This window comes from Canis lupus, chromosome 7, assembly GCF_048164855.1.
Source record: "Canis lupus baileyi chromosome 7, mCanLup2.hap1, whole genome shotgun sequence".
NCBI lineage: Eukaryota > Metazoa > Chordata > Mammalia > Carnivora > Canidae > Canis > Canis lupus.
Window position 1 is genome coordinate 19,530,768 of NC_132844.1, and position 25,694 is coordinate 19,556,461.

At 34.0% G+C, this 25,694-nt stretch overlaps 1 pseudogene; it reads left to right on the plus strand.

Moving 5' to 3' along the window:
• The first annotated feature begins 1,665 nt into the window (after positions 1–1,665).
• Positions 1,666–8,295, plus strand: LOC140636378 (importin subunit alpha-1 pseudogene; annotated as a pseudogene).
• The last annotated feature ends 17,399 nt before the right edge of the window (positions 8,296–25,694 follow it).

Here is a 25,694-nt window from a genome sequence, read left to right on the forward strand (position 1 = left end):
ATAATACCTTGTTTACAGGTATACAGGTATACAGGTATACAGGTTTACAGGTATACAGGGATACGTAAGTGATTGAATGAAATCAATCAGGTGACCAGATGATCTTCATATTGAACACCTACAATTTTAAAATAATGACTTATTAATTTTCATCTTTAGGTCTAATGCTTATTTTTCTGTGATTAAGAAGGAGACACAAAGTACAGGGACGTAGAGCTCAGTTCTGTACTTAGACACATCTGAGTTGGAAATTTTGCTCCTCACTTGTTCCCTTGAGCAAACTGCTTAACTTTTATATTTCTGTGTCCTCATCTACAAATTGAGGGTATTTACAGTACAGACCTCAAGAGGTGGTAGGGGAGATCTAATAAGATAATATATTGCACATATTAAGCATTCACTAAATGTTAGCCATTATTATTAAGGTCAAAAGAACCTACAAAGTTTAAGCTTGTGCTTTATCAGAATATCTCTCCGGAATGGAATCATTACCATGCCATTTCTCTCTGAACATGATGCCCTCCACATATTATAAACCACACAGAGACTAGCCTTTCTATAAATAGCACGTAGAACTGACAAAAATGACAAAAATGTGTTTTATTTGAGGTCTAATTTCAGGGGGAAAAATTGAATAAAACAATGAATCCAACATGCATTTAAGAGTCCCTGAAACAACCAACCATCTATAACTGAAAGCTTTTGCTTTTAAATTAGCTGGTATTTGGGATGCCAAATTTGGGTGGCTCAGCCATTCAGTGCCTCCCTTCTGCCCAGGGTATGATACTGGAGTCCTGGGATCGAGTCCCACATCGGGCTCCTTGCATGGAGCCTGCTTCTCTCTCTACCTCTCATGAATAAATAAATAAATAAAATCTTTAAAAATAAATAAATAAATTACATGGTATTCTGAAAGTTTTTGGACAGAAACAGCAGAATCCATCCTTCCCCATTTCTGCATTACTTAACCTGAAATAACATGATTATCTTCTCAACTGCTTGACTTGCTGAACTAGGTGTCAGAAAATGTGTTATAAACTTCATTAGCAAACTAATATTGCATAGCTATTGAGAATAAAAACAGTAAAGACTGATTTCTTGAACGGTATAAAAATAGATCATTTCAGTCTTTTTAACACCTTTTTTAGGGATTGATAGACAATAAGCTCCATTTGTAGTATATAATTTTTAAGTGTTCATATATGTACAAATCATATTATCACAATCAATGTAATTAATATTTCTAATGCTCCTAGTAATGTCTCTTTGTAATACCTCTCCTTCACCCCTCCACGCCTAACCCCATCGTGGGTAACCACTGATCACTCTGTCACTTTACGATACTTTTTAATGACACTTTCTGTCATAGTTCGCTTTTTCTAGAATTTTATATAAATGCAACCATATAGTGTGTACTTTATTTTTCTGTTTTGTTCATTAAGTATAATTCATACTATTGTGTGTATTAATATTTTTTCTTCTCTGTTGCTGAATAGTGTATCCCATTGTACAGACATAACATTATTTATTTATACATTCACCTGAAGAAGATGAACATTTGAGTTGTTTCTAAATTTGGCTGTGAAAATTAAGGCTACTATGACATTGGTAAGAAACTCTTTGTATGGATATTTGCTTTCATTACTCTTAGGTAAATATCTAGACATGGAACGTCTAGGTCAAGTGGTAGGTTCTTGTTTAATTTTTTAAAAAACTGTCAAACCTGTTTTCCAAATATCTGTATGAATGAACATTTCTGCCCACAGAATACACATGAGAATTCCAGTGCCTCCATATCTGCATCAACACTTCAAATGATCATACTTTTAAGTTTTAGATTCCTAATATATGTGTAAATAGTATCGCGTTGTGGTTTTTAAATAGGCTTTATTTTTTAGAGGAGTTTTGAATTTATAACAAAATTGAGCAGGAAGTCCAGACTATTCCCAGATGTTCCCTCCCCTCCCCTCCACAGAGCCTCCCCCATTGTGATCATTCCCCAACAAAGCAGTACATTTGTAATAATCGGTGAACGTTTTGACACATCATTATTCCCCAAAGCCTGTAATTTCCATTATAGATCTATCATGGTATTGTACATTCTGTGGGTTTAGACAAACATCTAATGATCTGTACCTATCATTATGGTCTCATGACAAAATATTTTCACTGTCTTGCAACTCCTCTAAGCTCCGTCTATACATCCCTCTACCCCACTCCCAAGCACTAGCGATCAATGATTTTTTTTTTTTTATTGCTTCCAAACCTTTGGAGAGACATAGACACATCCTTTTCTTGAATGTCGTATAAGTTAAAATCTTACAATTTGTAGCCTCTTCAGTTTGGCTTCTTTCACTTAGTAATAAACATTTAGGGTTCCTCAATGTCTTTTCATAGCTTGGTAGTTCATTTTTTAAGTGCAGGATAATATGCCATAATATGCCATAATATGCCTGGATGTACCAATTTATTCACTTACTGAAGGATATCTTGGTTGCTTCCAAGTTTTGGCAATTATGAATATAGCTGCTTATTGTGGTTTTAATTTGTTTTGCTCAAATGATGAATTATGTTCAATACTAATTATGTGTTTGTCATATCTATATGTATATATATAGTTCACATGTTTATTTAATTTTGCACTTTTTTGTTAACAGCTTTATTGAAGAATAAAATACCAACATAAAATTCACCTATTTTTACTGTACTGTTCAATGAAAAAGAGTTGTTCAGTGATCATCAAGAGACAGTTCCAGTACATTTTTTTATCGCTCCTAAAAGTTTCCTCATACTCAGTGGCAGTCAATTGCTGCTCTACCCTTAGTCCCAGAATCTGTTCTCCACCCCAGTTATGCTGGTTGCTTCATGCCTATAAGGTTTGCTTCAACTAGAAATTTCATATAAATGGACTCATAAATTATATTTTTTCTTCTGGTTTATTTCTCTTGCTATAAAATTTTTGAGGCTATGAATAGTGTAGGGTATGTGTCCCTTTTTATTTCTGAAAAACATCCCATTATATACTTCATTTGTTTATCCATTCACCAGTTATTATCCTATTGGCTAGATTCTAATTTCAGCTATTTTGAATAATGTTGCTATGAAAATACAGACAAATCTTTGTGTGGATGTAAGATTCTGGTTCTCTTGGGTAAATACATAGTAGTGGGTTCTGGGTTCACAGAGTAAGTAATATTCATCCTTAAAAACAAAACAAGACAAAACAAAACAAAACCTCTTTTCCAAAATGGCAGTGTCACTTTACATTCCCACCAGCAATGTATAAGGGTACTGCTTCCCCTACTACATTGACAATACCTGGTATTGACAGTTTATATATTATAATTATTCTAAAAAGGTGTGTAGTGGTATTTCATTGTAATTTTAATTTGCATTTCCCTAATAATTAATGATGTTGAGCATCCTTTCATGTTCTTTTTAGCAGCCATACATCTTATTTTATAAAATGTCTATTCAAATTATTTGCCCATTTTAAAAATTCACTTAGTGATGATGTATAATTGATTTTATATCTTTCTGGTATAGTTTGCTAATATTTACTAAACTCATTAGTGAAATTTTACACCTGGGCTTTTTGTGGAAGCATTTTATTTACTAATCCAATTTCTTTACTTGTAAGTCTATTGATGTTTTTACTTCTCCTTAAATCAAGTTCAGGGATTTTTATTTTTCCAGGTATTTGTCCATTAAATTGAGGTGTCTAATTTTAGGCATAAAAATATTTGTACTACTCTCTAATAATGCTTTTAATTTCTGCAGTGTCTGTAATGATGTCCTATACACTTCTATTCCAGTGCTAATTTGTGTCTATAGACACAAATATATATACACACACACAATATATATACACACACATGTAAACACATACACATATTTCTAGAGAGTCTAACTAAATTTGAATTTTACTCATTTTCAAAGAACCAATTTTTTGTTCTATTGATATTTCTTATTGATATTTGTTGATTTTTTTAATCACCTAAAATGAATTTAGGCTTGTTTTATATCTTGACACTTCATCTATCCTGGAAAATAGTCCACATGCTTTTTTTTTAAAGATTTTATTTATTTATTCATGAAAGACAGAGAGAGAGGCAGAGGCATAGACAGAGGGAGAAGTAGGCTCCTTGTAGGGAATCTAATGTGGGACTCCATCCCAGGACCAGGATCATGCTCTGAGCCAAAGGCAGATGCTTAATCGCTGAACCACCCAAGAGTCCCTCTAAGAATTTTTCCTTATTTTTGTTTCTCAGCATTTTTATTATGATCTACTTAGGGAGGGAACGCTTTGATCTTATGCTGTTTTATATCTCTGATCTTCTTGAATCTCTAATTTGTCTTTCACCAGAAATTGGAAGTTTCTACTCATTATTTCTTCATGATTTTGATACCTCCTAGCAAGTGCTGCTGCATGTAAGAAGCCCTTGGACAGCTCTTCTTGGTTTCCTACATTCTTACATGAATGGATGGATGAAAAAAGGTAAGCAGACTGTTAGGTTTATAGTTTGTATCACTACACTAGTGTTAGGTGTCAATGTCACATAGTTCAATCCTTTTTGATGCAGAATCATCCAATATGTAAGTGTACAGAATGTTAAATATGCATTAGCATTTTTTAAAAAGATTTTATTTATTTATTCATGAGAAACACAGAGAGAGAGGCAGAGGGAGAAGTAGGCTCCCCTTAGGGAGCCTGATGCAGGACTCAATCCCAGGACCCCAGGATCACTCCCTGAGCTGAAGGCAGATGCTCAACCACTGAGCCACCTAGGTGACCCGGTATGCCTCAGCATTTATAATACTGATATAATTAATAAGAAAATTAATTAGGAATGAAGATAGAAATAACATGATTAATAATCATAGAGTACCTCTTTTTTAATTTTATATTTTATTTTATATTCTAGTATACTTAACATACAGTGTTATATTAGTTTCAGGTGCACAATGCAGTGATTCAACAACTCCATTCATCACCCAGTGCTCATCACAGCAAGTGCACTCCTTAATGCCTATCCACCCACCAACCTTCCCTTTGATAACTGTCAAATTGTTCTCTGTGGTTAAGAGCCTGTTTCTTGGTTTGTCTCTCTCTTTTTTCTTTTGCTAGTTATTTTTGTTAGTTTTTTTTTTTTTTTTTTTTTTTTTTTTATTTATGATAGTCACACAGAGAGAGAGAGGCAGAGACACAGGCAGAGGGAGAAGCAGGCTCCATGCACCGGGAGCCCGACGTGGGATTCGATCCCGGGTCTCCAGGATCGCGCCCTGGGCCAAAGGCAGGCGCCAAACCGCTGCGCCACCCAGGGATCCCTATTTTTGTTAGTTACTTAAATTCTACATATGCGTGAAATCATGTGGTATTTGTTTTTCTGACTTATTTTGCTTAACATTATGCTCCTTATCTCTATCCATGTTGTTGCAAATGGCAAGATTTCATTCTTTTTTATGGCTGAATAATGTTACATTTTGTGTATGTGTGGGTATACACACACACACACACACACACACACACCACATCTGATTTCTTTGTTCTACTACCATGAATGCTTGGGCTGCTTCCATAATTGGGCTATTGTAAATAGCCCAAACTATTGTAATAATGTTTCTATAAACATAGGGGTGCATGTATCCCTTTGAATTAGTGTTTTTGTATTTTTTGAGTAAATGCCCAGTACTGCAATTACTGGATCATAAGGTAGTTCTATTTCTAACTTTTTGAGAAAACTCCATACTTTTTTCCACAGTGGCTGTACCATTTTGCATGCCCAAAAGCAGTACAAAGAGGGTTCCCTTTTCTCTACATCCTCACCAACACTTGTTGTTTCTTGTGTTTTTTTATTTTAGCCATTCTGATCAGGTATGAGGTGCTATCTCCTTGTGGTTTTGATTTGTATTTCCCTGATAATTAGTGATGTTGAATCTTTCCATGTCTGTTGACCATCCATATGTCTTCACTGGAAAAATGTTTCTGTTCATGTGTTTGCCCATTTTTAATTGGATTATTTGTGGGAGTTTTTGGTGTTGAGTTTTATACGTTCTTTATATACTTTGGATACTAACCCTTTTTGACTTTGACACTTTTGAAGAGTAATCGGATGATAGAATCTCCCTCAACTGAGATCTATCTGATGTTTTCCCATACCTAAACTGGAGTTAATGAATTTGTAGGAATTTTTTTATAAAGGCAAAGTGTTCTTCTCGTTGCATCATGCCATATACATGTTTTAAGATGGCTTACTGAAAATGCTGCTTGATCATTTGACTCGGGTAGTAGATAACAATCTCCTTCCTATAAAGTTTCTATTTTGGGCCACACCGTCTCTGGGCTGATCCGCGGTGGAGGTTTTGAGGGCAGCTGACCCGCAGCCTGCGCGCCCCGCACCGCCTCCCGTGGAAGCCTGAGCCGGCCGTGGAGCTTTCTCTCCCTTTGTCTCATAACCACGTCCACCAACGAGAATGCTAAGTCACCAGCTGCCCGCCTTAACAGATTCAAGAACAAGGGGAAAGACAGTACGGGAATGAGGCGGCGCCGAATAGAAGTTAATGTGGCGTTGAGGAAAGCGAAGAAGGAGGACCAGATGCTGAAAAGGAGAAATGCAAGCTCATTTCCTGATGATGCTACCTCTCCACTGCAGGAAAACCGCAACAACCAGGGCACTGTAAATTGGTCTGTTGATGACATTGTCAAAGGCATAAAGAGCAACAATTTGGAAAGCCAGCTCCAGGCTACTCAAGCTGCTAGGAAACTACTTTCTAGGGAAAAACAGGCCCCCATAGACAACATAATCCGGGCTGGTTTGATTCCAAAATTTGTGTCCTTCTTGGGCAGAACTGATTGTAGTCCTATTCAGTTTGAATCTGCTTGGGCCCTCACTAACATTGCTTCTGGGACATCAGAACAGACCAAGGCTGTGGTCGATGGAGGTGCTATCCCAGAATTCATTTCTCTGTTGGCATCTTCCCATGCCCACATCAGTGAACAAGCTGTATGGGCTCTAGGAAACATTGAAGGTGATGGTTCAGTTTTTCGAGACTTGGTTATCAAGTATGGTGCAGTTGACCCACTGTTGGCTCTCCTTGCAGTTCCTGATATGTCATCTTTAGCATGTGGTTACTTACTAACCTTACTTGGACACTCTCAAACCTTTGTCTCAACAAGAATCCAGCACCCCCGTTAGATGCTGTTGAGCAGATTCTTCCTACCTTAGTTCGTCTCCTGCATCATGATGATCCAGAAGTATTAGCAGATACCTGCTGGGCCATTTCCTACCTTACTGATGGTCCAAATGAACTGATTGAAATGGTTGTGAAAACAGGAGTTGTGCCCCAACTTGTGAAGCTTCTAGGAGCTACTGAATTACCCATTGTGACTCCTGCACTAAGAGCCATAGGAAATATTGTCACTGGGACAGATGAACACACTCAGGTTGTAATAGATGTAGGAGCACTTGCTGTCTTTCCCAGCCTGCTAACGAACCCCAAAACTAATATTCAGAAGGAAGCTACATGGACAATGTCAAACATCACAGCTGGTCGCCAGGACCAGATACAGCAAGTTGTGAATCATGGATTAGTCCTATTCCTCGTTGGCGTTCTCTCTAAGGCAGACTTTAAGACACAAAAGGAAGCTGTATGGGCTGTGACCAACTATACAAGTGGTGGAACAGTTGAACAGATTGTATACCTCGTTCATTGTGGCATAATAGAACCATTGAAGAACCTCTTAACTGCAAAAGATACCAAAATTATTCTGGTTATTCTAGATGCCATTTCAAACATCTTTCAGGCTGCTGAGAAACTAGGTGAAACTGAGAAACTTAGTATAATGATTGAAGAATGTGGGGGTTTGGACAAAATTGAAGCTCTAAAAAACCATGAAAATGAGTCTGTGTACAAAGCTTCATTAAACTTGATTGAGAAGTATTTCTCTGTAGAGGAAGAGGAAGATCAGAATGTTGTGCCTGAAACTACCTCTGAAGGCTATACATTCCAAGTTCAGGATGGCACTCCTGGGACCTTTAACTTTTAGATTGTACAGCTGAGACAGAAAGTTGTTTGTTGTGTACTGTTTGGTAGAAGTTTGTCTTACTGTTTCTCTACTAAGAACTCTTTTTAAATGTGTTTTGTTATTGTAGCACTTTTTACAACGAAACTATACTTGACCAGTTCTGAACTGTACAAACTGTATGAAGCTCCTCCTCTCAGTGGATTGCTTATTTCTATGTGGAATCTTCTATCTTACAGTGTCCTGTAAATAAAGATTAAATTTCACCCTTTTCTTTAAAAAATAAAATAAAATAAAGTTTCTATTTTGTCTTCCCATATATACCCTAAAATTTACTTTATTTTGTCTTCAGCAACTATTACTGTGCTCTTCTATTGGTGATTTTCTGTTGTTTTTTATCCTTTCTATATTTATCATTTGGAATTCTTCTGTAGGAAAGATGTGTCCTTCTTTCCTTCCTTCCTTCCCAATTTATGTCATTTATTTGATTCTTTGGGTTCAGACCAGCAGATATGTATTAATCATTAAATATATCCTATGTATTTATTTGATTCTTTGGGTTATAATCTAATACTTTAAATATTTATTTGTTGCGCATATTATTCCAACTTTAACCATTGGGAGCTCTTTCAGAACAGTCCTTGGTCCCCATGTCCTTTATGCATGCTCCAATACTTTATTGCTCTACCGCTTTGTGTGTGTGTGTGTGTGTGTGTGTGTGCATGTCTGTGTTTAAGCACTTCCTTACTTTATAGAACTATAAGTATTTGGACTGCTTTTGATTTGTTATGAAGCATTTATCCAAACACAGCTGAAAGTATTCGCTACAAAGCAAATACCACATTGTTTTAGTAAATAACTAAAGAAATGTTACTGTCTAGCAACGTTGCATCCAGCAAGTTAAGATTCTTTTGCTGAGCTTATATGGCAGCAACACTTTCATTTGCAATGATTATTATGGTAATAAAAATATTTTGTATGCCACATTACAGTTGGAAAACATCATGTCTGATTCCTCTTGGGATATCTGCACTTTGATGGGCACATTATTGCTAAAAACGATAAGATTTTAGATATTAGGTACTATTTTTAAATCATCAAAATAGGATACAAAACTGTTTCTCAGCGGCAAACTTTCTCCTTTTTCTAATGTGCGCATTGTGCAACAATATTACCTCTCTACAAATACACAAAATTAGAAGGACCTTAACAAGAAAAAAATTGATATATCTTAAAAGGATACTTCTCAGGTTTCTGAGACCTATACAGTAAAAGTATTTATTGAGTTTTAAGAGGGAAAAAAAATGTAGTTAGTCTAATTAGTGCAATGATATGTTTCTGATAAATTGCTTTATGTTAAACAGTATTATCAGGTACTTCCGGTGATGTCAGACCATCAGCAACATTATACTTTACAGAAAACATGTTATTCTCTGTAACTGAGGTTGTTATTTTATATGTACAAGAATCACTGCAATGCCATGTTCATCCCTTTAACAATTTTAACCGTGATAGTTTTATTTTTCTCAAAAACTGAATAATATCACCAATAATCTATCATTGAAGAAATCAATAATATATTTTAGAGGTAGTATTATTAATTATGGTTCAATTAGAAACAAAAATTAATTCCTATAGATGAACCTTACCATAAGTGCTGATAATACTATTTTAACAGGCTATCATAGGACTTTCTATTTTTTCTAAGGGAAAAGGAATATACCTAATTAAAGTTTCTTTTTTTTTTTTTTTCTAATTAAAGTTTCTATTCAGTTATTCGCTTAGTGAATCTAAACAACACACTATCTAAATAGTTTATCCTAGCCTTATCATAATTGGAAAAATAATAATGTAAATTATCAGAGGAATCAAAATACACATAAGTAGTCCTATTTAAAGGTATCAGTCTTGACCTGTTTTTCACAAATAAAGCTACTTTATATCGTTTATGATACTGAAATTTTTCTGGAGTCTGATACCAATACTGCCCTGCACACCCATGCACACATACTTAGAGACAGAGATATTTATGTTAAAATATATTGATTTATTATCAAGATTAATATTAAGATTCATTGCAAGGAACTGCCTTATGTGATTATGGGGGCTGCCCAAACAAATCCAAAATCAGAAAAGCCAGTAGTCAGGAGGGAAGGTTATGAGTAGTAGCGTATTCCATTAGTGCAGACCAATGTTTTTGTTTTTTGTTTTTTGTTTTTCTTTTCTTTTCTTTTTTTTTCCAGACCAATGGTATTATCCACAGATGGAATTTCTTCTTCCTCGGGAAAGCTTTCAAGGCTTTACAACTGAATAAGGCAGGCCCACCAGGTTATCTAGAATAATTCCTCTTACAAAAGGTAAACTGCTTAGAATTTTAATTGAATCTGAAAAAATCCTTTTCTAACAAAACACAAATAATGTGATTGAAAGACTATAGTCTTACCAGCCTGACACATCAAAAAAGCTATCATAGCCTTTAACTTAATTGATAGCTCAACCTCCCCTTCTCTTATATTTTTTAGATCTTAATTATAGCATTAGCAAAAAGAAAAAAAACTGAATATATAACACATTGTTTTTTCTTTCTCCAAATCATTGAATTTTTCTTATTTTAAAATTATATGAGCTTATATTACTCTCTTTATATCATTCAGCATTGGAAATAGAGCTATAATTAATGGATATATAAAAAGGTGTGATTTTCTCAAAGGGATGTTAGTTTTGAGCATTTGGACCCCATGTTTAATATAGAATAGACAGGTAATGTGTTCATCTATTACAAAGGAAAGTTATAAGAGTGAGTGACACAGAAACAATGTCAATGGAATCAGAGGCAGAAACATTAGTCATTGAAATTCAAGACTTTACATACTGTACAATACTTTATATAATGTAAAAAAATTAGAAATCTATATGACAAATATATGGAAAGTGTTTCTTATTAAAGTAAACCATTTTATTACACTTTATTCATAGTCTATTTTCTGTGACAACACTACAAATTCCTAAGAATCTTACAGAGGATCAAAAATGCAATATTTAGGACAAACATGTATCTATGATTTCTCAGTAGGTCCAAATCAGTTTTTTATATTAATTTTACATTACTCCTAAAGTGTGACTGAGAAAGCTCTTTAACAGATTAATTCTTAAAGAGACTAGGAAAAATTTTATACTTGAAAAAAGAATGCCTTAAACAAAATATAGACAGAGGTACAGACCAATACTTTAGTAATTTTTCCTTTAACACTTTCCAGGCTACTTTCCAGGACACCTTCGAATCAGGGAGCTCTAGTTCTTTAATTTTCCACTAAGCACCTTAGCTGACATTCTTCTGGTTCTTTAGTTGTAGTAATATCTGCCTAAACTTCCTGACCAAAGGTTAATCTGTATAAGTAAGTAGAGGAAAGTCTCAATTAGAGACCACCTTTACATGTTCTCTTGAAGTTTCCTCTTATTAACACCAAACCCTAAATTATCTGCATCATGAATACCAGAAATGCTTGTTAAAAATCTAGTTTCCTAGGCTCCAGCCCAGAAACAGACTTTCCGTACTGGAACCTAAGAAATCAACATGATAGAAAAAGCATTCCTGAAATATTCTCCTGTGGACTTAATTTTGAGAACAACTACCTTTAGGTAAATTATTTTATAATATAGGACTTTAAATGTTTAAACTTTTACACAATACTTTTTCTCTGGAATGCATTTTTTACTATTCTTTAGGAAAATAATAAGAAACTAATCATTTAAAAGTACACATCAACTAGTTTAGATCATTCAAATTAATCACCCAGAGAAGGCTTCCTACCTCCCCTGTCAATTGAACAACTTATTTAAGGAGCTCTGTCAGATACAATCCGCTTTACTTCACTTTGTCCCCTGCTGATATCGTTTTATAGGGGATTGCCAACATGCTGAGTGCCTGAGGGATCTAAACTCACATTATAAAAGCAAACTCTGAATGCATGCTCTCTGAAAGGTAGACTTCTATGGGCTACAATACCAAGTGTATAGGAGTGTGTCAAATAATAGTGACACAACTTTGCAACTATTTCACTTTATGAGATATTTTTAATGCTGACCATCAGGAAAAGATTCTCATGGACAGATTACAAGTATCAGGAACTCACTGAAGATTGTAGCACAAAGCCGTACTCCATATGCATTCTGCAGCCAAAATTCCAAGTCTGATTATGACCTAGAGATGAGAGAAGAATTCAAATAATGTCTTCTCTCAATCCAACCTCTAGTAAATAATTGTTTCACTTTACTCTTGCTAAGGTTCTGTTAAGCAACATTTATTTATTTTTTAGCTGCGTTCTTTTTTTTAATAAATTTATTTTTATTGGTGTTCAATTTGCCAACATATAGAATAATACCCAGTGCTTATCCCATCAAGTGCCCGTCACCCTCAGTGCCCGTCACCCAGTCACCCCCACCCCCCGCCCACCTTCCCTTCCACCAGCCCTAGTTCGTTTCCCAGAGTTAGGAGTCTCTCATGTTCTGTCTCCCTCCCTGATATTTCCCACTCATTTTTTTCTCCTTTCCCCTTTATTCCCTTTCACTATTTTCGACGTGGATGGAACTGGAGGGTATTATGCTGAGTGAAATAAGTCAATCAGAGAAAGACAAACATTATATGGTCTCATTCATTTGGGGAATGTTAAGCAATATTTTGATGCTATTTCTATAACTACAGAGTAAGATCTATCCCTTACATTGAGATAAATGTCCAGGCTCTTTTGCTATTATATCAGGAATTTAAGACTTGAACCAGAAACTTTCATTTGTTTTCTTGCTGTTTGAAGACTGAAGCCAACGAACATGGTAACAAATACTTTACAATACAGCAGGCTGAGTTTATTCAGAAACCTATCCAAGAATGATATGTAACTGAATTTTAAAATTCGCAGACACCCACTACCTGCTTGTAAAACAGACATGGTGAACTCTGTGAGAAACTGTGTCAATTGCCAGACCTTTCTTCCTAATCCACTACTGAACTCAAATCTTAGAAGCTTATTCCTAGAAGCCACTCAACCCATAGTACCTAAAGTAAATCAGATTTCCTCATTTCTAATTAGGAAAGATATGTAGCAAACAAAACAAACAAGGTCTTCATTCCTGTGGGCTTGAATGAGAGTCCTCTCACCACCTGATCATTTGCAAGGCTTTTCATTTTTAGTCTACTGAGTAGCTTCCAGAGAGCTTATGTACTCCCTTTACATTAACCACTACCTTTGAGCAGATTCAATATTCAATTCAATTCAGTACTCTTGAAGACACAAATGCAGGCATAAAAATAATCCTTAAAAAGTCCTCAAGGCATTTATTCTTAAAATTGTATGAAGGAAGACAAAGTAATTATGAAGATAATGTAATGGCATTTGTTAGGTGTCTCAAAAGAAGGAGACAGTACCATTGAGGTTCAAAGCCAGATTATGAGTCTCAAGTCGTCGAAGGTAACCAGGAAACTAGTATATTGGAAAATAGTAAATACGTGGAATGCTTAAATGTAAAGAGGAGGATTTTAACATACCAATTTTAACATATTGATACCAAGTCTTAGCATATAAATTTTGAGAATATTGCATCTGTTTGAACTTGGTGAAATAACTTAGCCTCTCAAATTATGGAGACAGCACAGTTCAGACTAAGAGGATGTGAAGTGGCATAAACACAACAATACTACACATTACAGGAAGTAGTAACTATATGACCTTGAGCTACTTACTTCTCTTTGGACCAACAGTTTCCACATTATTAAAAAGGTTAAACCTAATATTTAGGATTGAATGAGATGATTGTGTAAAGACATAGTATCTAAGCCTTGGTTCAGATGTTTAACACACAAGTAAGTGTATGCACACACATAGTCTTTAGAAAGCTTGGAGTTAGCCCTCCTAAATATTTGGCAAGCATTAGCCACTCTGAATTTGTCATCAGTAAAAACTCTTAATCTCAGAGCAAAGAAATATTGGGACAAGAATATGTTTTTGGCCTAGATTGAGTAAAAAACTAAAATGGCTATCATACACTTGCAAGTAATGTAAAGAAATATGATGGGCCACAAATAAATATGTTTTTTTCCAATTTCCTTGGAATCTAGAGTCTATGAATCTTCTTTTGTCTTTCCTTTTTGACAAAAAGCATTGGCACAGATAATATTTCTATAGTATAAGAAAAGCAGCAGAATAAGGACAACAATAAGTGGCAACTGTCACTCTTCTGTGATGTCAGAAGGATGAAAAAAAATGTTGGAGATTGTTGATTTGGGCAGCTTATGTCTCATCTAAAAAGAATAGCTGGTCACTCAGATCTTGACAACTTTTGTCTTGTGGAAATTCAGATATGATGTTAGTAGATTATTTAAAAGAAATTGGAAATCTGATTTTTTTAAATAAAATCTACTGGTTGAAATGTTGAGTTGAAACAAAACAGAACAAAAACTCACACTCATTCTGCTTAAGAAACATGTCCGTGAAATTGCTCATATAACCTCAGTCTTGTTCTATTTGCTGTAACCATAAATGTATGTGTTCCTCTCTTGTCTATTTATGTTACCAGTGAAGGCAAATGGCAGTAGGCAACCCCTGAGCCTTTTATTCTGACGAATTTCCAGCATCATTTTCTCTTAACCATGCCAGATAGAAATCAGAGGAGCGATGTTATCGCATATTTGGCATCATCAGTGAAAAATTGGACACTATTTATAATTTAGCCTAATAATTCTAAACCCTAGCTCACATTAAAACTACTCAAGTTTTCTGATTTAATTGGTTATAAAACTACTTCAAATTTCTGATTTAATTAGTTACAAAGGGGTCTAGGACATTATTTCAAAGCCTCCTGGAAAATTCTAGTACACAAAGTTATAGTTTGGACTTTTTACACCTAAGGAAATTGAAGATATGAGGAGATGATATTGCTATAATAGCAATTTATGGACTAATTTCACACTATGCCTGATGTGTGCTAAGTGGTACTGTTAGTGTATAGCAGCTAAAGGGGTCTCTGTTGTCTAGATCTCATTGTGGATTTTTTGACTGTAGGCATTTTAGCTTTGCCCAAATTATACCACAGACCAAAACAAAGCAACTATTGGGGTCAAAGACTTTTATCTTCTGTTATCTCAACCGAAGTTTCAACCCATAGATTCCATTTGAGACTACAATCAATGGATTTATTTTGTCAGATGAAACAGTAACATGCTGCAGAAATCACCATAAAATACATTTTCTGTTAGGTGACACCTACGGTAGTCCAGTTGAATCAAGTTGTTTGTATTTAAAGTCTTCAACTCTTATTTAATGTGCAGGTGGTTGAGACTATTAATTTTCTTTTCAGCAGACTCATAGGAGGAAAAGTACAAACATGGCCTCACTAAACAGAAATATACAACACCAGCATATAATTCAGACTCCTCAAGGAACCCAAATGTGCATAGGCACTTAGAATAAGAACTCACACTAAATATATAATTACATTTGGATTATTATCTGTAGAATTTTCTCATAGACTGTGTTTTAGAATAATTCATAGAGAGTGAATTTTATTATTTTATAGTTTTATATGAGTTTGGAATAGAAATCAGCAAACTTTTTCTTTTTTTAAAGGGCCAGATAATAAATATTTTAGACTTTGCAGGCCAGATGATCTCTGTTGCAACTATGTAACTCTATCATTTTAGTGGGAAAGCAGCTATAGACAAAATGTAAACAAATGGGCATGGTTATATTTGAATAAAATTGTATTTATAAAAGTAGGCTCAGGCTGCAGGATGGAGTGGACCCATGGATCATAATTTGCCAATATCTGCTATGGTGGGTAATAAATGATACCCAATTTTTTAATGTTGATCTAGTTATAAATACATATGCTTCCCTAACAACTGTAGGGATCTTCATATAACTCAAAGTGAAAATACATCTAGGCAATATAGGTAATTACTTTAGTAGAATGATTAATCAAATATATTTAAAGTATTTGATGAGTTGCTAGAATAGTGCTACAGAAGCTAAACCTATAAGAAATCTCCAAAAATTTCTCATTTTCTATAACTTATGTACTCATTGTTTTGAAAAAAAAAAAAGATCTAGCATTTTTTATTCTGATGACTCAAATTAGACAAGAAGTTTTGAAAACTCAGATATATTATACTATGATGAGTGCTCATTAAAATCATCTCATTTTCCTTATCCTAACCATAGCTATTAATTTGATCAATTTCTAATAAGACTTCATTGAGACTGGGATTCATACTTCATCAGTTTCTTAACTTTATGATGAGACATTAATCCTTATGCAAATTCTACCATTTCTACCTTTACTGGATAATAAATGCCACTTCATGTACACTTGTCTACATAGCCCTCTGCTGAATAGATGTAACAGCTGCTGGTAAACATTGCTTAGGACCTTGCTGCTCAAACTGTGATTCATTGGCCAAAAGCACTTATGTCATCTGGGATATTGTTAGAAAAGCAAAATACTGAATCAGAATCATATGTGTATTAAAGTTCCAAAACCACTGCTTGAGACATATACAAAATGTGGTCTCAGGTCCTCAGTAGAAACCTGAGATGACTTTATGATCTTATAATGTTTATTTTAACTAGGAATTTACCCTAAGGGTGCCCTAACAAGTAGGGACTCCAACCTTGGCTAGGACTACAAAACAAATCCAACCAAATGGGGAAAATGTTTTTCAGCTAAGTAAATTAGAATATGCAATTGAAAGTATTTGCTTTTGGGCAGCCCTGGTGGCTCAGCAGGGTGTGATCCTGGAGACCCGGGATGGAGTCCCACATCGGGCTCCCTGCATGGAGCCTGCTTCTCCCTCTGCCTGTGTCTCTCTCTCTCTCTCTCTCTCTCTCTCTCTCTGTGTGTGTCTCTCATGAATAAATAAATAAAATCTTAAAAAAAAAAAGGAAAATGTTTACTTTTAAACTGACAGCTCTTATATCCTATTGAGAGAGTTCTTCTACTCATATAGTTATTCTTATATTGTAGTAAGTTGGCCCAAGGGTTGTTGTTATTGTTTTTTATGCTAACGACTGGAATATGACCATTCCAGAGGTGTACACTGCCCAGTGACAGAAGTCTTGACAATAAAATGAGAAGACTGAAATGGAATATGGAGGCTACACATTTATAAGACACTAGAGAATCCATTATATTCATCTCCAGTCAATTCAGTAACACTTCCATCTTAGAGAATAAGGGAGAGTTAACTGTCCTTTTAGATCCCTGACAGCATTTTAATATTATTCCCCAGAGTACACTGCCTTGGTCCTGACCCATATTCCCATTGAATTACACTTCAACATTAGGAGACTGGCATGCTTTTACTGTAGACCAAGAGTCCCCCAAACAAGTGGTTGTACACTTCCCAATAGGTGTACAAGGTGATCCATAGGGAGCAGAATGGCAATATTGAAATTTTATTTCTGATTTTTCAATTTCTTCATATTTCAGTTCTCTTTCTGTACTACTTATTAATACAACTGTGTGTACTAATAATTCAATTAATATTGAATAAATATTCATATATTAGAGATGCAGAGTCTCCTATTTTACTTAGAGTAATATATGTTCAAAATATGGAACCCTTTAGAATAGAAAACCAGGAAAGTTCCAGACGATTATCTATCAGAATTCTTTTGTATATTTGTGAATCTGTATATATTTGTAAGAATAAATTTAAAAACATTTCTTAACAAAACTGATCTATATTTTGTTATTGTTTCATTTAGCAATCTACATTTTAGTAGAGAACTATTTTCTTAAATAATGTATAGAGAGCCATAGACATGATATGGTACAAGAAACTGGATTCATAATTTTTATAGTAAAATACTAAAAGGTCCTTATTTCCATGAGCAGCCTAGTCAACATACAGATCTTCAGGGAATAAAGTATAGTTATTTTCACACACAAAGAAGACATATTTCAACTCACATTAGCTTCTATCATCTCTGTATGCTTATTTTTTATTATATATAAACTCAACATAGTAGTCTTCAATTTATTTTACCTATCTTTCTATCTTGGTTGTCAATTTCACATGTAAATTGAGTATATTGAAAAGAAAGTTTCAGCATCAACTTTCGTAGTTGTTATAAATGTTAAACTACTTGCTAAGCTGAAGTCAGCCATTGCTTTAAATCTGTATCTTCTGAATATTTAGCAGGATTCCGTAATTTTAATGTTTGAATTTAATGGAAATAAACACAATGCTTTTAATTAAAACAAAATGAAAAAAAAATAATTAAAACAAAATGTGCTACTTTGTGCTTTGAAGAACATGACAATCAAACATAATTTTGATCAGTTTCAACTGACTGCATCCTTTTTGTCTGTGTTTATAAGTATTAAAAATAACTTTTTCACACTTCTTCATAATATTGAGATTCCCTGAAAGAATGAGGTAGATCAACAGTACTGTTCATAACTTGTATGCCTGTCCCAGAGACATATGCTTATTCTTTACTTTCAAAACAGCAAAAATGTTTACCACCACATAGTCTTTTATTTGTAAAAGCATCTGTAGTTTCAAAGTACATTAATGTTTTTAGAAATTAAAAAAAAATCTGTTATGACAGAATTTGACTAGGACAAGCCAAAGGTAAATGACTTTTGACTGACCAATGCTGTCTGAACTCTACTGAAGGATCCCACCGAAACACTAAAGACCAGGATCATACTGGCTGTTTGGATAACTTTGAAACTTTTTAATACAGCATAAATTACAACAAAGTTATGATAAGCATAGTGGTCTGAATCATTTTGGCTTCAGTTTTCTTTTTTTTTCTTTATACCCCTTGCTCCATTTTAGACTCTTAATTTTTTAATGTATTAATATGGAATATACTAATAGATTTTGATATTATATTTAAATACCTATATATGTATATTCAGAAATGTATATTTATGCAAAGAAAACACTGTAGATTTTAATGGATTTTATAAGATAATATTTATTTCCAAATGCAGTAACAACCCGGGAGTTGGAAAACCTGAGTTTGGATCCACTACTAATTAATGACATAACTTTGAGTATGAATGTCAATTAAATTTCTGAACTTCAGTTTCATCATGCATCAAGGGGAGATGAAACCAATCTTATGGCTTTGTAATAATTTCTTTTTTTTTTTTAATTTATTTATGATAGTCACAGAGAGAGAGAGAGAGAGGCAGAGACACAGGCAGAGGGAGAAGCAGGCTCCATGCACCAGGACCCCGATGTGGGATTCGATCCGGGTCTCCAGGATCGCGCCCTGGGCCAAAGGCAGGCGCCAAACCGCTGCGCCACCCAGGGATCCCGGCTTTGTAATAATTTCTAAATTGCAAAATAGATCATTTGAAATCTATAAAACTCTAATAAGATTGCCTTTTTATCAATAATTTCACAAAATGAGCAATGTTAAGGATTAGGTCAATTAAGTCTTCCTATTGGTCTCAACACAAATTTAATTTCAGTGTTTGTGTGTATGTATGCCATTAAAATTTACTTATAAATTTTGAACTAGATTTTACCAATACTTTCTATTCCCTCTCCCTTCCAGCCTATAAGTTTTAACAAGGTTTGCCAAGATCTCATTTTACCAAAGTGACAGTATTTCATTGTAGGTCTTCTATCAGCTAAAAAAGATGTTATTGGGATCCCTGGGTGGCGCAGCGGTTTGGCGCCTGCCTTTGGCCCAGGGCGCGATCCTGGAGTCCTGGGATCGAATCCCACGTCGGGCTCCCGGTGCATGGAGCCTGCTTCTCCCTCTGCCTGTGTCTCTGCCTCATTCTCTCTCTCTCTGTGTGACTATCACAAATAAATAAAAATTACAAAAAAAAAAAAAAAAAGATGTTATTCAATATGCAGGCATTCAGAGACTTCAAAAGAAGTTTACTAAAAGGAATATATTTGGGACACCTGGGTGGCTCAGTGGTTAAGCGCATCTGCCTTTGGCTCAGGGCGTGATCCTGGAGTACCGGGATCCAGTCCCACATCAGGCTCCCTGCATAGAGCCTGCTTCTCCCTCTATGTCTCTGCCTCTCTCTGTCTCTCTGTTTCTCATGAATAAATAAACAAAATCTTTAAAAAAATAAAATAAAAAGAAATAAAAGATATATTTTTTCTTCATGCTTTCCATTAATAGGTGCTTAACATGAAGAGTTGTGCCTGAAAAAAATTAGTAGTAAGTAAAAATTAAAACAAGAAAAAACATAAAAATAATGGTTTATAACTCTCATTAGAATGGTTGCTTCTCAAAAAGAGAAGTTATTTCAAATGAATATTTTTGTATATCTGCATAGACATAACATATACTCTCATGTGAGTACATAATGAGGAAGTAATTCTTAGTAAAGAGAAACACAAGTTCCAGAGGAAAGAACCTCTTAAAATGTGTTCCTAAAATATTCCTAAAAATATTCCAAATCATACCATACCACTCTCTTCGAGAAGACTTAAATTTTAGTATAAGCAAAGAGTGAGATGAGAAAATAAAAATGATATTCTGGTTGCATATTTATTTGCTTAATAATGTAATCAGTGCACATGAAATTTTCTAACTAAACTAAACTTGAAGAGGTCTCTAATTTGCCACAAGTCATTTACCATTGACCCATATAACAGCAGTAGCTCTTTTATAAAATGCTGTGTCCTACATATGATGCTTAAGTAATGCTAACTGTGGGGGAAAAAAGCATTAGTGATAAACCCAAGAGAATCCCTAAACAGTAGATTCATGTGTACAACTCATGGTTTCAACATTAAAATAGAAGAATAATTTTATTTTTCTCTACATAGATTAAAAGTGGCCTAGCTATACTCAATAACTAATGATTGCTAGGAAATACTCAGGTAGCTTTACTGCAGTTTGGAAATTTGTGATTGCTTTTGAGAAAAATATAATGTGCATGTTTTTTTTTTAAGATTTATTTATTTATTTATGAGAGAGAGGGAGAGAGAGAGAGGCAGAGACATAGGCAGAGGGAGGAGAAGCAGGCTCCTGGCAGGGAGCCCAATGTGGGACTTGATCCTGGATCCCAGGATCACACCTTGAGTCAAAGGCAGAGCCTCAACCACTAAGCCACCCAGGCATCCCTAATGTGCAGTTTTTAAACAATTTTAAAATTATAAGGTCAAGGACGCCTGGGTGGTTCAGTGGTTGATGCTCTGCCTTAGGCTCAAGGTGTGATCCTGGGATCCAGGATCAAGTCCCACATTGGGCTCCCTGCCAGGAGCCTGCTTCTCCTCCCTCTGCCTATGTCTCTGCCTCTCTCTGTGTGTCTCTCATGAATAAATAAATAAAATATTTAAAAAAAATTATAAGGTCAAACTTGTAAGTAGAAAGTGTTTCAGATAATAACTATGAACCTACATAAATAGTTTTTCATTTTTAACTATTATAAAAATAAACACTTAAATACATTCATTCAAGTAACTTGCTGATTTTCACCACACACACACACAAAAAAATTCAGATTTGCTTGATGGTTTACTGGTTATTCATCTGAAGTGTCTAGCAGCACTTATTAAAATGGTAGATGTTGGACATGTTGTCACAGGCTTTTTACACTTGCACAGAGTAGAAAATACAACGTGACTCAAATCTGTGCTTTGTATAAAGTCTATGATAAATTGTGAACATAGGTTTATTTGTAAAACATTTGTGAAAACACTTTGAATAGTATTAGAGACTTAGTGCATACTTTTGCTCATATGACCTTGTGTGTGTGTCTGTGTATGTACACATACAAGTTTTTAAACTTTCAGGTTCTAACAAAATTACGGAATACATAACTTGATTTAGGCTTTTTATCTTATTTTTTTAACTTGGCAGTTTCTAGCAATTACTACTTTTTTTTTTTTTTTCCACTTTGCAGACACTGGTCAAACATTAATTGGAATTTACTATGAAAAGTCCTAGGAATTTTTCAGTTGAATACTTCTTTTACCTGTACTGAACAAAGATGTTTGAAATTGTTTATGCTGAATTTAATGTTCATCCTTTTTCTATTTCAAATTATCTCTATGTTTCTTAAAGCTTACTAGTTCTGCAGTCAAGTCTGCTTAAAGACTCACATCACTAAATTAGAGTTAAAAAATCTAGGATAAAAACTGTAAACTTTATTATAAGTAGCTCTTACAGTTTGTGTTCTCAACATGTCTAACTTACTGCAGTGGATTAGGTTGTAGTTATAGGAACACAATTACTGGACCATGACATGGCTTGTTTGGTGAGCTCAGCCATCTTATCTGTTTGAATTACTCCACACTCACTCTAATCAATTCGGCTGTGAGCAGTGGTTAAATATGGCTGGAAAAAAATCAACCATGAAACAGTCAATTTAGAGACTGCCTAAAAAATAAACTCATACTGTGGGGAAAATAGATTCTAATGATAATAAAAAAAAAATTGAATAAAACAGCTGAAAATAAGTTGAGGTGAAATAGAATTTATTTTAACACTTGAAATCCCCTATTTTGGGAGGTTAGGACCATTTTCTCGAAATAATATGGATCTTTTTTTAATCCAACTGCCATTTTCTTTCTTTATGAATATTTTGTAAAAATGATAAAGATAACTCATAATTTCTACAGAAATTCTCTCTAGAAATATCCTCTATTTACAGCATCTATTCACTCCGTTTTTCATTCAGAGAGTAATGAAACGCATAATCCTCTGCTAAGTTTGCTGTGGAAAATCTCATTGCATCTCAAAGCAGTAATCTTTCTAGTCAAAAGATAACATTTTTAAAGGTTGAATTGGACCCCTGTGTGTTTCTTAACTAGACACCTGAGAATGAAAAACACAACTGTGGAGATATCTCCTAGCTGGCGTTACAGGAAACTTAATCCATTTACTTAATAGTGTGATGTTCTGTTAGCTGCAAGCCAGAATACATTAATAAACACTTCAGTTCATTATTTAAATGTCTATATTTCTCCCCTAATCCTCCAAAATGTATGTCCAGTGCAGTTTTAGGGTTCTCAAAGGAGAAAGTGAGCTATTTTCTTAGAAACTGGTAAAGAAACATTACAAATTGGATAATTGTAGCTACAAACAAAATGAAAAAAATAACCTCTTGAAATATGATAAAAATGTATAAATTATTTTTTAAGATATGATATTTCAAATAGATCCCACCTAATTAACTGAATTTATTTAGAATCTAAGGGCACACTTAAAGTCAACAGATAAGTAACCAAATTTCAAAGAACTAGCTTCAGAAGTAAAAAAGTTTATGGGACTTCAGACTAAGATTAATATTGCCATCACAGAACCTAATTAATGATGGTCATTCATTTTATATAGCTATCCCTAAAAACTAGATGAGACTGAAGACTTAGCCAAACTTTCAAGATGGGATAGTTTTTCTTTCTTTTTTTTTTTTTTCCATCAAATGACTTTAGTATGAAAAATCTGCTCCATATGTGTTTAGGTCTATGTATGCACTTGCTGGAACACACATATTAATAAGTAACATATATTTTATATGTGTTAAGAATCTTTTGTGCTCATGCCATGATCTGGTGCCATCAGTTTTCTCAAGTCCTATTCAGAAATTTGCTTTGACTTCTCAAAAATCAATGAAGAAATGAAAAATGTTTCTTAAATAGAAGAGGCTGACATAGTGTTCTTTATTGAGCATCACCTGACATAACTAGAAAAAAAGAACAATGAACTGATCTTGTGGTAAGAGCTAAAACAATTGAAAAATATTTACTGTTCCTATTAAAAATGAATTAACCCAAATAGACAGCCTTTTAATTGAAATCTTTATCACATTTCCTTTCTATTTAAATGCAAATGTAAAATCCTTTACACACTAATAGAAATCAGAAACTAAAAAGTGAACTACAACTTACATAATATAGTAGCCTAAAATAAGTTCAGGTCCAATGTAACATGAAACACTAAAGGTATTAAGTTGATTTTTATTCTATAAAATATAGCTATTTTGAGAATTTCTAAAGTAAATTGCTTATTTCAAGCATCATTTTTATGCCAATCGATATTTAAAATATTTTTCCATTACTTTCTTAGAAGAGTAGAAAATCATATTTTTGTCTTTAATAAATTTCTATATACATCACTCTAATATACTACAACACTGTTTTCCAACATGAAGTATTAATAAATACTTATATTGTGAACACAACATTATATAAGCTTAAGCAGAACAATGTTTACATTAGATACTTGTAAACATTAGATGTGATGAAAGCCACAGTCTTAAGGAGAAAGAAATTTTGAAAACCCCAGGGCTCCTATTGCAAAGAAAGAGCTCTAGGTTTAGATGGAATTGATAAATAGAAGAAAAAAAAAAAAGAATTGATAAATTGAGGGTTACATTCTGAGCTAGTTCTAGTACCTGTTAATGCAAAATTTTTATCTAATTTGTTTAACCTTTATGGACTTGAATTTCTTAATTATTCTAATAGTTTTCTTTTTAATCTAATATTTTAGGACCTATGAGTACTAAAATCCTATGAAGTATGTTTCCTGTAAACTCTGATGAAAGTTTGTGTCTTAACTTACCTAAAGTAATCTGGTTCTGTAGGGAGTGAGCTGGAACTAGACGTCAGTGGAAAAATAGAGGTGTGTGTGCACATACACAATAGAGGTGTGTGTTTTCTATTGATCTGATCAGTCACAAGAAGCACAAATATAATCAGAAATTCTAAGATATTCTCTTTATATCTCTTGGTGTTGTTTTTCCAATGTCCTTTACACTACCACATGTATTTTTTACCCTTCTTTCTCTCTCATTTTGAAGCACCATCTCCTCCAATAACTTTCAAGGAAAGTATATATGAGAGATAAATTTTTTGAGCTCTTAATTCTAAAAATGTCTACATATTTTATCTCTTCACTTGATTATTTAGATGGGTGTCTCTTTAGAATGAAAAAAATATATTTTATAAGTATATATTATATATAAAATATATACTATATATTCTATAATTATTTTATAATAATGCCTATTATCAAACATATACAAAAGGGGAAAGGATAATGCCCTGATCTCCTTGTGCCCATCACCCAGCATCACTATCCAACAACTTTTCTGTAATACTGTGTCATCTACTCATACTCCATACTTTTCTTGTAGGGGAGAAGAAAAAGCACAGATGAATTTTAAAGAAAATTCCTGAAATCATAATGTTGATTGTAAATAATTCAGTATGTATCTAGACCAAATAAGAGCTAATTTTTTTAAACCAGAACTACAATGACAGTGACACAACCAATAACTTAAAAATTAATATATTTTATAACTAGATTATGTTTCTCTCTCTCTCTCTTTTGATGTTTTCAGTTGGCTGATGAGAATAAATATCTAAGCAAAGAAGGTCCATATGATCCGTTTGCTGTATTTTGTTCCTATGCCTCTTGTTTTTTTTGATATCTAACAATTCTACTATGCCCAGCCTTATAACATTGTTTTATTGAGGCAATTAGTCATTTGTATAGCAGAATTTTGTTGATTGTATCTTACTGACATTAACATGTTCTATTGCTCCACTATCTCCTACCCTGTAAGATCGCTCTGAGAGATTAAAAAAAAAAAAAAAAAAAACTCTTTACATCCCATTCCAAGGACATTGTAGAATTCCATTTTGCTTCACCTATTTTGCTGGCACTTTCTTGGCTCCTTTAAT